The following is a 12,154-nucleotide window of genomic DNA, read 5'->3' on the forward strand; positions in this document are numbered from 1 at the left end:
CAGCTTCTGGTGCCATAGCAACACCTAGTGGCAAAATCAGGCATTTTGAGTACCTTGACACTTTTGCCTTTTCTTTTACTGGAAAAAGGGAAGGGGTAATGCTGACTAGAGCTGGTGCAAATGCAAACTAAGTGATTTAGTTAGTTAAACCAAAAAAAAAAGCTGCTTTTTGGCAGTATGCCCTTGCAAATGGCTGAAAATATAGTAAATATAGTTTTGATTTTAATAAATACATTGCACACAGCTCAACAGCAGTATTCCATCGTGTTTATAAAGAAACAGGTGGAACAGAACATCTAAAACTTCAGTGGAGAACCTGTGGCCCTCCAGGTGTTGAATAATTGCATGTGTGACTCTTGACTCTGTAACCTCCTCCCCAAAATCTAAAGCAATGGCTTGGATCAGAGAAACCTCTCCTTAGGATCAACAAAATTCATGAATAGGGTGGTCTGTGGTATTAACGGCTAGAGTGGAAGAGCTGAAAAACAGATGGGAGCACGTTTACTTCTCTTCCATGACTGCCAATGTTTCTTTTCCTCAAGGAACTTTCGAGTCTGTCACAATGTGTGAGAAGCTTCGTGCAACATCTTCAGCGGCAAATAATGATGCTAAACAGGGAATCCAGAAAATGTTTCTGTTATGTATTGAAGTTCTCACCCTGGCCACCAGGAGTATTGTGTATGTAGTTTTCACTCAGGTCCACGTCAGTTATTTTAGGCAGGAAACCCTGGGTTGTTGTTGCTACAATGTTGACAGCCGGTTGCCTATAAAAGCAGGCCGGCTGAGCTGTTTGCTGTTCAGTTCTGTCCAGCTTACAAATAAAGAGCTGCTCTGGAGAAATCGCTGTGTCATCTGCTATGTTCGCCCACAACTTAACTGTTTCCATCTTCCTCTGTTTAGGTTGCTGAGTTGCAGCAGTTCAAACAAAAGTGCAGTGACAGATATGCTCATGGATGTCCACATGGGTATTTCAGGGAGAAGCTATGCCACAGCCATCTTTGGGTCGCTGCAGGAACAGTTGAGGCAGGCACCTTCTCTGGGATAGAGACAACAGAAGGCATTTGCCTGGCAATCCTGGCTGATGGTTCCCATCAGGTCTAGAAAAGGAACGTGCGTTGCGCTGTGGTCTAAACCACTGAGCCTCTTGGGCTTGCCAGTCAGAAGGTTGGCAGTTTGAATACACATGAAGGGGTGAGCTGCTGTTGCTCTGTTCTACTGAAGAGGCTCCTCATGAGGCCAGAGGAACATCGCCCGGCTGTGAGGCATGAAGGCCGCTCCCTACAAGGTCCTCTCCACCTGGCCTAGGGGGCAGGGCCCATATCACCAGCCATACTGAAGAGGCTAATAATAATAATAGTAATAATAGTAGTAGTAGTAGTAATTATTATTATTATTATTATTATTATTATTATTATTATTATTATTATTTATTTCTACACCGCCCATCTGGCTGGGTTTCCCCAGCCACTCTAAGCGGCTTCCAACAGAAGGTTAAAAATACAGTGGTACCTCGGGTTACATACGCTTCAGGTTACATATGCTTCAGGTTACAGACTCCGCTAACCCAGAAATATTACCTCGGCTTAAGAACTTTGCTTCAGGATGAGAACAGAAATCGTGCTCCAGCGGTGCGGCAGCAGCAGGAGGCCCCATTGGCTAAAGTGGTGCTTCAGGTTAAGAACAGTTTCAGGTTAAGTACAAACCTCCAGAACGAATTAAGTACTTAACCTGAGGTCCCACTGTATATTAAAACATCCGTCATTAAAGAGTTCTCTAAAGAGGGCTGCCTTCATGTGGCCAGAGGAAAATTGCCCAGCTGTGAGGCGTGAAGGTCACTCCCTGCAAGGCCCTTTCTACTTGGCCTAGGGGGTGAGGCCCACACTCACCAGCCCCACTGAAGAGGCTCCTCATGAGGCCGGAGGAACATCGCCCGGCTATTGTTTTATTGATTTAATATGCTGTAAACCAGTGCTCCCCAACCTTTTTATCACCGCGGACCGGTAAATGTTTGATAATTTTTCCATGGCCCGCTTGTTTTGTTTTAATAATTTTAATTTAATTGTATTTAAACATGCCTTCAAAATAAAATACAGCTACACCAAAAAATGAATATAAAGTGATTTATTTTATTTAACTCACTAGAATGCGAAATCAATGAGAACCCTGAGCTAGTTTCTTTGCAACGAGACGGTTCCATCTGGGGGTAATAGGAGACAATGACACCCGAAGTGTGTTGCTTATGTCCAGTTTATTCCGTTGTTTTGTTTTGGTTGCTGTCACTGCAGAAAACCCCGCTTCACACAGATAGGTTGTCGGAAATGGCAATAGGGATTTAAGTGCTGTGGTGGCAATCTCAGGGTATTCCGCCATGACTTTAATCCAGAACATCGGCAGAGTTGTTGTCTTGAACGTAGTTTTAAGGCCACCGTCATTTGCAATCTCCAGCAGTTGTTCTTCTTCTTGCATAGACATGCTAGATTCGCCTGATTTGTTGGCAAATGGGTCGCGGATCCATTCCTTACCAGTTCGTGGGTCTTTTGTGGTTGGGAAGTAGCGCTCAAACTCTTTTAAAAGCAAAGACAGGTGATCGTGCACCAACTGGCAGAATGAATGTTCAAGCTCAGTCTCGCCTACAATCCCTGCTAATGTCTGAAACATGTCCCAAATGCCTCTGTTCACGCGCCGTCCCCACAACTCCAGTTTGGCTTTAAATGCAGCGACTTTGTCTGACAACTTGAAAACAGTTGTCATTTTCCCCTGAAGGCCCAGATTGAGTTCATTGAGCAGGCTGAATATGTCACACAGGTAAGCCAGTTTTGCGACCCATACCTTGTCACTGAAATGTGCTGCCAGCGGTGACTTCTTTTCTGAGAGAAATCTTTGCAATGGCTCTCGTAATTCAAATACTCTGGTTAGCGATTTTCCTCTGGATAACCATCTTATTTCTGTGTATAAGAAATACTCTGCGTCCATCTCCTCACAAAGCTGCTCAAACAGGCGCGAGTTAAGTTAAGTGTGTGTGCTTTGATGTGGTTAATAACTTTAACGACATCCATCAATACACTGTTAAATTCCGGTGACATTTTTCGTCTTGCCAGCATTTCCCTGTGAATGAGACAATGCGTAGATTCACTCTCAGGTGCAACCTCCTTAATCCGAGCAGTTAAACCAGACAGTCATCCGGTCATGGCAGCAGCTCCGTCTGTGCATATGCTGACACAAAAGGACCATTTCAGTTTTTTTGATATATAACTTGAACAGTTCTGCTCCTGTGGTGTTGGTTGGCAAAGATAGTGCACATAACAAATCCTCATGCACATCCTCCTGATATAGATATCGCACATAAACAAGTAGTAGTGCCTTGTTGTCGATATCTGTAGATTCGTCAACCTGGAGTGCATACCACGGTGATGTATTAATCCTCTCCAACAATTGTGCCTCAATGTCTTCGGCTATTTCCTCAATGCGCCTAGTCACAGTGCTAGCTGACAAAGGCACACGTGCTATCTTTTCCACAGCAGCCTCTCCTAGAAGTTCACGGCAAATATCTTTAGTGGAGGGCAAGATCAATTCTTCACCAATAGTAAATGGCTTTTTAGCCTTAGCAATGCAGTTAGCCACCAAATATGATGCTCTCAGTGCATTCTCCTTTATTGATGTGGTGGCCCTCATAAATATCTTCTGTGCTTCGTGCTCCCGTTTTTTTCTTCCAAAATACTCCAGGGGCTTGTCTTTTATGCCAGGGTGCTTGGCGGTCAAGTGGCGAAGCAGTTTTGAAGGTTTCATTGCCTCATTAGAGAGCTTCTCGCCGCAAACTATGCAGAGCGGTTTTGATGCGTGGGAATCACCTGTCCCGATAAATCCATATTTCAAATAGGACTCATGGTATTGTCTGTTAAAAGTTGCATGTTTCTTTGATGTTGAAGGCTCTTCTTCTGTCTGTTCACTGGGCCTTTTTTTCTTCCCAAGGAAACTTTCTAACGATGTCTGTTTCATACTCATTTTTGCTAATTTGTGGGTTAAAGCAGACACAATAACACGTCAGTACACACGAGTACCGGTGAACAGATAGAAGAGCTAGAAGAGTGATGCCTTCTCTTTCTCTTCACTCCACTGCTGCTTGCAACCGCTCAGCTCCAGATGTCACCTAAATCCGAATGTAAATCAAAAAACTATCAACGCAAAAATGTGATCAGTGTTTTAAATATATGACCAGTGTATCAAAATAACTGTGAAATATATATATAAATCACAAAAGATGACTGTGCCCCCTTTCAACACAGAGATGCCAGCGTTCCCCTTTCAACACAGAGATGCCAGCGTTCCCCTTTCAACACAGAGATGCCAGCGTTCCCCTTTCAATACAGAGATCATCGCGCCATAGTGCTGAGTCTCCTCAATAGCAGAGAACCTCCGCCCCCTCCCTCCGTGCACTTATGCCTGAACCCGCACAAACACATTCGACCCAGGAGTTGTTGACCTAAATAAGTGCAATAGGCCTGGGTGAATGAGAGGGCATTCTAATAAAACCATTGCTGCTCCTCTTTCCGTTTGATAGTGCTGAGGTCCCCCCTCCGTGCACTTACCTCACGGCAGCTTCTCTTCAGTCCCCGCGTCTCCGACCTCGAGTCCTCCGGTGGCGCCTTCTCCTCGGCCAATGGCGTGAGGTTTGCCTTTCGGCCAATCAGGAAGCAGGAGGACCCACTCCCTGATTGGCCAGGAGGAGCATCAGTGTAACAATAGCGAATCGAGAGGGCGCAATGCTCTGCGCCTCGGCCGCCCGCCACAGTGAAATGATTTGAAGTTCCTCAGGCGGCCCGGTGCCGATTGATCCACGGACCGCCACCGGTCCGCGGCCCGGGGGTTGGGGAACACTGCTGTAAACCACTTTGAGATTTTTATTAAAAATATAAAGTGGTATAGAAATTAAAGAAATCAATAAGGCTATCCACTATTATTTATTCTTTCCACTGAACCCTTAACAGCAGCAATAAAACACAATGTAAACTTTTGGAGTGTTGATATAAAAGGTTGAAGTCCAGATGATCACTTTGTTCTCACATGAAATTGTGCTTTTATTGTTTTAATTCAAAACAAAAACAGCTTTCCTTCAGTCTATGTCACCCAAGCTGAAACCCTAAACCTTTTCTTTCCCTGCCAACTAAGGCACATATATTGAGGAGGAGCTTCACCCCTCCCTGTTTCACACAGTCTTGGCGCTATTGATGAGTTGATCATGGGATTTAACAGCTTACCTCCCAGGAATTTTTGTAAACAAAATCTGCTTTGTAGGTTCTCCATTGGTAGGAGAAAATAACAGAGGCCACCAGAGAAGCAAAGCAGCTAGTAAGCCTGATCTTTATTGAACTGTTGCAACAGGGTGGTCCCCTCACATGCAGGAAAAGAGGAGGACCCAGAATCAAGGTGTGCCTGCCCTTATATAGACATTTTAAATTCCCTGCCCTGGAGCTCAAGACTACCCCTCCATACATCATACCTACATCACAGAAGGGGTGTAACCCAAGACCACCCCCTACAAACATCATACCTATATCACAGAAAAGGTGGTCTACAACAGAAATTTGAATGCTGTTGTTTTTCCTGTCTGTCAGGTTATCTGAGAATGCCTTATCTGATTGCCTTTCCTGGTAGTCTGGCCATTCCGTTGAGATGGTGATTACCCAATTCCTGAGACAATGGGAAGGTTCCCTCACCCCTTCCCTCCTTGCAGAGAAAACATTTGGTCAGTTTGGGAGTCAAAATGGTTTCAGGATTTCTTCCTGTGCTGCTCCAGACATGAGGTCCACATATCTATGTACGTGCTTGGTTGCTACATTTATGAACATTTATTATATATATAAGACCTTAATTTTTTTATTTCAGAATGCTAAAGTGGTGCTTCAGGTTAAGAACAGTTTCAGGTAAGGCATTATCAGGTACCCCGGCAGGCAGGAGAGAAGCAACACTTCCAAATTTCTTTGGAGAGCGCCTCCTTCTGTGATGTATATATAATGTTTTGGGGGGTGGTCTTGGGCTACAGGGTGGGCAATTTCAAAGTTTTTAGAGGGACTTGCACACCATGGTTCAGAGTTCTCCTCCCTCCTGTGTGTGGTGAGTGAGGACTCTGTTGCAACCGTTTCTTGAATAAAGATCAGGCTTACTAGCCGCTTTGCTTCTCAATATACTCTGGTTGGCCTGTGTTATTTTCTCCTACCAATAGGGAACCTGCTTAAGGACTCTATACAGGCTCTGGAATACCTCATAAGGGAAAGGGAGCAGTTTTTTTGCCTATAACACAAGCATCTGTCAGAAGAGAAAGAGTGCACTTTTCTGGAGCCTCAAGGTGCAAGGATTCCCAGCCCAGACTGCAAACCCATTACCATGAGTGGGGGGAAGTGATGCTAAATTGTAGCTCATATAGATGTATGTAGGTGCCTCCTGTCCAGCTCTCGTGAGATGTGCTGTTCTGCAGAACGGAGAGAGATTGTGCAGTTAAATGAGGACCTGAAGCTTGAGATACAGAGAGATTTGTGCTTGCCTATGAGACATGCTTTCTCAAGAACAACCAACCCCCGAGTTCCTTGTGCATAATAGGCTGCATGGAGGAACCATCAGTGAAAGGCTGGTGAAATTGATCCCAGCGGCACAGTAGAAGACAGGGCTGCCACTTTACAGGCCCAAAATATATGTTAGAGGTCTACTTCACACCCACGCTGCCATGGCATGCTGTAAATGCAGTTCACAGCTGTTTCTGATGAGCTTTCTCAGAATTTTCCTCCCAAAAGGTTCATTTGGGTTCTTATTAACAAAAATCAGCAATGTGTGTTACTGGGTTTTGGGGCAACACCAGAGTCCTTAAGCGGGTTCCCTATTGGTAGGAGAAAATAACACAGGCCAACCAGAGTATATTTGGGCAGAAGCCGAAAGAAGTTTCAGTAAGTGAAAGTTTCAGGAAGAAGTTTCAGTAAGTTGTTGGAGACTGACAATTTCATTATATCCGCGACCAGAAACATATTCCCACCCGGAGTCTATTCTGGGGTGGCCTCAGGGTACACGAGAAACCTGGCAAGTAGCTTTCTTATATATTAAGAGCTAATAAAACACTTCTCAGATTGTATCATCGTAACCACAGCATTATTTTAGACACTAATTTTCTCCCACTTAGCAGCCTGCAAAGCAACTTACAATTAAGAAACACAAACAATACTAAAAAAAAGAGATACAGATATATAAATAAATCAGTTTAATAAAATCATAATAAAACAAAAGACGACTTCCGGCTTAGCGCAATTGGCTAATGGCAGATTCCCTCCGAGCTCCGGAGGGAATCGGCTCTGTGGAGGAGGGGTCCTGCCGCCGTGGCGACGCGGGGACCCTCAGAAACCACAGGCGCTGAAGCCTGTGACTTGGTGACTCGGCGGGCACCATTTGCGCCACCTCCGACCCGCGAAGAAGCCTTTTTAAAGGCTTCGGAGCGGGGGACGGAGAGCGGCGTGGTGCTGTGAGTAGACCACTTCTTCCACGGAGTGAAGCCGCAAGCCATGGCTGGAGAGCGCTGACTTCTTTCCTTGATCATTTGGATTATAAAAGTAACAACCCGTGAGTAATACGGAAATCGGAGTTAAAAATTTCTTTTTATTTGAATTCGGTACTGTCAGGGGTTCAGGAGCAGAGGCGAGGGCAAGGGAGGAAACAGAGAGCGAGGGGGAGGAGGCAGAAGAAAAGATGAGTGATGATGACGACCCGAGATCTCCGAGTCTTTCCAGTGAATCAGAAGATTCACAGAAAGGAGCACCAGTGGCCAGAGCAAGGGGGGAGCCTAGGGGGACACCCCAGGGAGAAGGGTCCAGAGGGGGCTCAGAGGGGAGCAGTTGGAAATCGGGACCAGCGTCACCAACAGAGAGCAGGGGAGAAGAAGGGCGCCAGGTATCGAGCGCTGGCAGCTCGCAACAGGAGGGAGGGCACGAGTCAGGAGTGGCCACACCTCCATCGGGGAGCGAAGAAACGGTCAGGCGGAAAGTGGAAGGTTGGGCGCGCGCGCCAAGTTCAAATGCACAGGAAGGTGGCGCAGTAAGCAGCCCGGAAAGGGAGCCAGGTCCTAAAGCCCGGCGCAAGGAGACAGGAGGGTCCGGGGGGTCCGCGTCAGAAGAGTCCCGGAAGGAAGAGACCACGGGGGGGGGCAGAGGGACCCAGAGAAGAACGGTCAGGCGGAAAAGGTGGAGTAAAGCTAGGTTAGTAAGCTGGTGCACAGGGGGCGGAGACTCAGACGGAGCTTCGCCGGTCTAACCCATAAGACGTAGAGCTGCGCGCAGCAGCTTGAGAATGGAAACTGTAACTCAATAAAGACTTTTACAAAGTGACCGCTGGCTAGCGTGATCCTCTGTGAGCGAGCATCTGGAAGCAGCTCTGACAGTAAGCTCCGTCTCCAGTTGTGGGCATCTACAGCCTCGCGGACAGGAGAGAAGGCGGGTGCCTACTACCGAGCTCACGAACGGCAGACAAGATGACGGCCGAACAGCAGATAGGGGAACTCAGAGAAGCAGTGACACGACTGAATGCCGAGATACTTGCATCCAGGAAGAGAGAGGAGGACGCAGCTGCCGCCTACAGGGATCACCAGGTCAGGTTGGAAGTGCTTACGAAGCAAGGGCAACTGACACCCAAACCGGAGGGGATTGGGTTGGGGAGAAGAACAGGCGGTCTAGTCTCTCACTTCGATGGGAATTTACAACTGTACCCCAACTTTAGAGCAGATGTACAGTGTGCACTGCAACTGCTGAACAAAGACTTTAGAGATGAGCAAGAGAAGGTGGGATTTATCATGTCCCAATTGCATGGAGATGCTAAAGCATGGCTGCGCAATTTGTGGAGAGATAAGGATCCGGCGCTCCAAACCGCGGATGCCTTTATTAAAGCGATGGATGGCTGCTTTTTATCTAGCATAGACGTGGATCTTGCCCGGAAGGAGGTACATGGACTGAAGCAGGGGAGGGCCAGTGTACGCCAGTACCATGCCCGCTTTTTTGCATTGGTCAGTGCCCTGGAATGGGACAGAGATTCAGCCCCAGTCAGAGACCTATTTTGGGAAGGATTGAACAGCGCGGTTAAAGACAAAATTGCAAGGGGGGAGAGACCCAGGAGCACGCAGGAGGTCGTTCAGAGGGCGCTGACGGTTGGGGTGCGGCTGGAGGAACGTCCATGGAGCAGGGACGAAGGGCGTGGAGGGCGCGAACCAGCGAGAGGGTTCTCCTTTGTTCCCAGGGAAACTGCGCGTGCGCAATCCACGCCTCCGCCAGGAGGGGGAGCGGAACCTATGGAGGTGTGCGGTGCCAGGGCTCAGTCAGCAACCAGAGCCATAGCACCAGGAGCAGTGAAAGCGAAGCCTCCTAGAGGGAACAGGAAGTGTTACATCTGCGAAAGTCCGCAGCACATGGCGAAAGAGTGTCCCCAGAGGATCCACAAGCACACTGCAGCCTCAGCAATGGTGACTGCAGCAACGCAGCAAGGAGAACCACAGCAGGGAAACGACGGAGTCTGGCTGGAGACAGAGGCACTGGGGCCCAGCCAGACGAGTCAGTGAAGCAGTCCCCAGAGATTTTGCAGCCCACAGACCCCCTCCCGCCCAAACCAGTAGTGCAGCTCACTGCATCGCTTCAGCTACCCAATGGCCTCACTCTAGACGTGCCAATCACCGTTGACTCAGGAAGCAATGCGGACTTTATAGGGCAAGACTTTGTAGATAAACACGCTATACAGCTGCTGCCTGCCACGCTGCCCCTGCAGGTCGTCACGGTGGATGGCAGGGAGCTGCTAGGGGGGCAGGTGGTGCAGCAAACGCCACCAATGGTGATGCGACTTGGAAATCACAGGGAAGTCATCAGTTTTAATGTCACCAGACTGTCGGACACGCCTATTGTCTTGGGCATGAGTTGGCTGGACAGACACAGTCCGATGTTGGCTTGGTACCAGCGGCAGCTGGTCTTCGGCTCATCGTATTGCGCTGAACACTGCATTCTGCCCCGGCAGGAGGGAGAGGAGGAGGAAGCGCAGCTGCAGCTGGGGACGCTGCAAGCAATCCCCCACAAATACGCGGGATTTTTAGAGGTCTTCTGCGAGAAGGAGGTGGACAAGCTACCCCCCCCACAGGTCATATGACTGCAAGATTGACCTGCTGCCAGGGGCGGCGCTGCCCAAAGGGAAGCTGTATTCCATGTCTGAGGACGAGCTACAGGAACTCAAAGAGTTCATAGATCATAATTTGGAGCGCGGTTTCATCCGAGAGTCCAAGGCAGCGGGGGGCAGTCCTGTATTCTTTGTTAAGAAGAAGGACACGCCCCAAAAAAGACTTGTGGTGGGCTATCGGATCTTGAACAGTGTGACCAAGCCATCGGACTTCCCCATGCCCAGGATCGACGACCTCCTCGCGACGGTACGCAAGGGCCGCGTGTTCACCAAGTTGGACCTGCGTGGGGCGTACAACCTCATTCGCATGCGGGAAGGTGATGAGTGGAAGACAGCCATGTTCACGCCCCTGGGCACCTACGAATACAGAGTTATGCCTTTTGGATTGCAAAATGGTTCCCACTGTTTTCAAGCTTTCATGCATCACGTGCTGGCGGGGCTCCTCTACAAGACGTGTGTCTGCTTCTTGGATGACATCCTGATATTTTCTGAATCGCAGCAGGATCACGACAGACACGTCAAGGAAGTGCTGAGCAGGCTACAGCAGCATAGGCTTTACGCCAAGCTGGAAAAGTGCCAGTTCGATGTGACGGAGGTGGATTTCCTGGGCTACAGGTTGTCAGACAAGGGGCTCGCCATGGACAGCGCCAAGGTTCGTGCAGTGTTGGACTGGAAGAGCCCGCGCAACCGGAAGGAAGTCCAGCGGTTTGTCGGCTTTGCGAACTTCTATCGCAAGTTTATCAAGGGGTTCGCTATGCAAACAGCGGCCATCACGGACACGCTCAGTTCCAAGAAAAAGAAGTTCATCTGGACGGAACAGGCGGAGCAGTCCTTTCAGGCACTCAAGCGTCTCTTCGCGTCGGAAGAGCAGCTACTCCATGTCAACCCCAGCAGGCCGATGAGGGTGGAGGCGGATGCGTCAGACAGAGCCGTGGGAGCAGTCCTGTTGCAGCAAGACCCGCAGGGAGCTTGGAGGCCGGGAGCGTTTTACTCCAGGAAGCTCAGCAAGTCTGAACAGAACTACACCATCTGGGACAGGGAGTTGCTCGCCATTCATGCTGCATTCAAGGCGTGGAGGCACTTCCTGATCGGCGCCAAGCACACGGTGCAGGTCTGCACGGACCACAAGAATCTGGAGCACTGGCGCACGGCGCAGTTCCTGAACCAGAGGCAGATACGTTGGGCCGAGTTCTTTGCAAACTTCGACTTCCGAATTGAGTATGTCCCGGGAGACACCAACGTCATGGCGGATGCCCTATCCCGTAAACCACAGTATCTGGAGGAGGCGACGCCAGCGGCTGCCATGCACATCTTCGCACCGACGGTGTGGGCGTGCGCTTCGGCTACAGTTGACCTGGATGCGGTGAGGAGAGCGTTGCAGGATGATCCCTTCGCGCGAGCCAAGCTGGCAGAGGCGCAAAGGGGCACGGCGGCGACCGGCGAGTTCCAGGTTCGCGATGGATTACTCCTCCGTAAAGGGGCCATCTACGTGCCGGGGGACGATCTTCGCGCCAAGGTACTGCAGCAGTTGCACGACGCGCCCACTGCCGGGCACTTTGGCACAGAGAAGACGATGGAATTAGTCGCCAGGGACTTCTGGTGGCCCAGAATGAGAGGGGAGGTCGCGGACTACGTGGCGAGGTGCGACACCTGCCAGAGGGCCAAACCAGTACACAGACCGCCGGCGGGACTGCTGGAACCGCTGCACACCCCGTTCGAACCGTGGGAGAGAGTGGCTCTGGACTTTGTCACGGATCTGCCCAGCTCGAGGGGCAAGACGGCAGTGCTGGTGGTGGTGGACTTGTTCTCCAAGATGGCACATTTCATCCCGTGTGCGAAGGTGGCCACGGCGGAACAAACCGCCAAACTGTTCATAGATCACGTGTTCAAGGTTCACGGTCTGCCGCGGTCTATACTGTCCGACCGGGGGCGGCAGTTCATCTCGAACTTCTGGCAGAAGCTGATGGGCTTC

At 49.5% G+C, this 12,154-nt stretch overlaps 3 pseudogenes across 4 annotated transcripts in view; 1 reads left to right on the forward strand and 2 right to left on the reverse strand.

Moving 5' to 3' along the window:
• LOC308576751 (beta-1,3-galactosyltransferase 1 pseudogene) overlaps positions 1–12,154 on the reverse strand; it is a 154,385-nt pseudogene that overhangs the window by 102,270 nt on the left and 39,961 nt on the right. The window lies entirely within an intron of this gene.
• LOC308576824 (beta-1,3-galactosyltransferase 2 pseudogene) overlaps positions 1–12,154 on the forward strand; it is a 62,996-nt pseudogene that overhangs the window by 33,669 nt on the left and 17,173 nt on the right. The window contains exon 1 of one of the 2 annotated variants that reach the window (XR_014013458.1): positions 1,324–1,340. The exons of the other annotated variant lie outside the window; for it this stretch is intronic. The product of XR_014013458.1 is annotated as a beta-1,3-galactosyltransferase 2 pseudogene (transcript). Of the gene's footprint in view, positions 1–1,323; positions 1,341–12,154 lie in introns of those variants that run through there. 2 annotated transcript variants of the gene reach the window in all.
• Positions 1–12,154, reverse strand: part of LOC308576786 (beta-1,3-galactosyltransferase 1 pseudogene) — a 43,846-nt pseudogene that overhangs the window by 22,532 nt on the left and 9,160 nt on the right. The window lies entirely within an intron of this gene.

Source organism: Podarcis bocagei (genome assembly GCF_964188305.1).
Source record: "Podarcis bocagei genome assembly, chromosome: 17".
Classification (NCBI taxonomy): domain Eukaryota; kingdom Metazoa; phylum Chordata; class Lepidosauria; order Squamata; family Lacertidae; genus Podarcis; species Podarcis bocagei.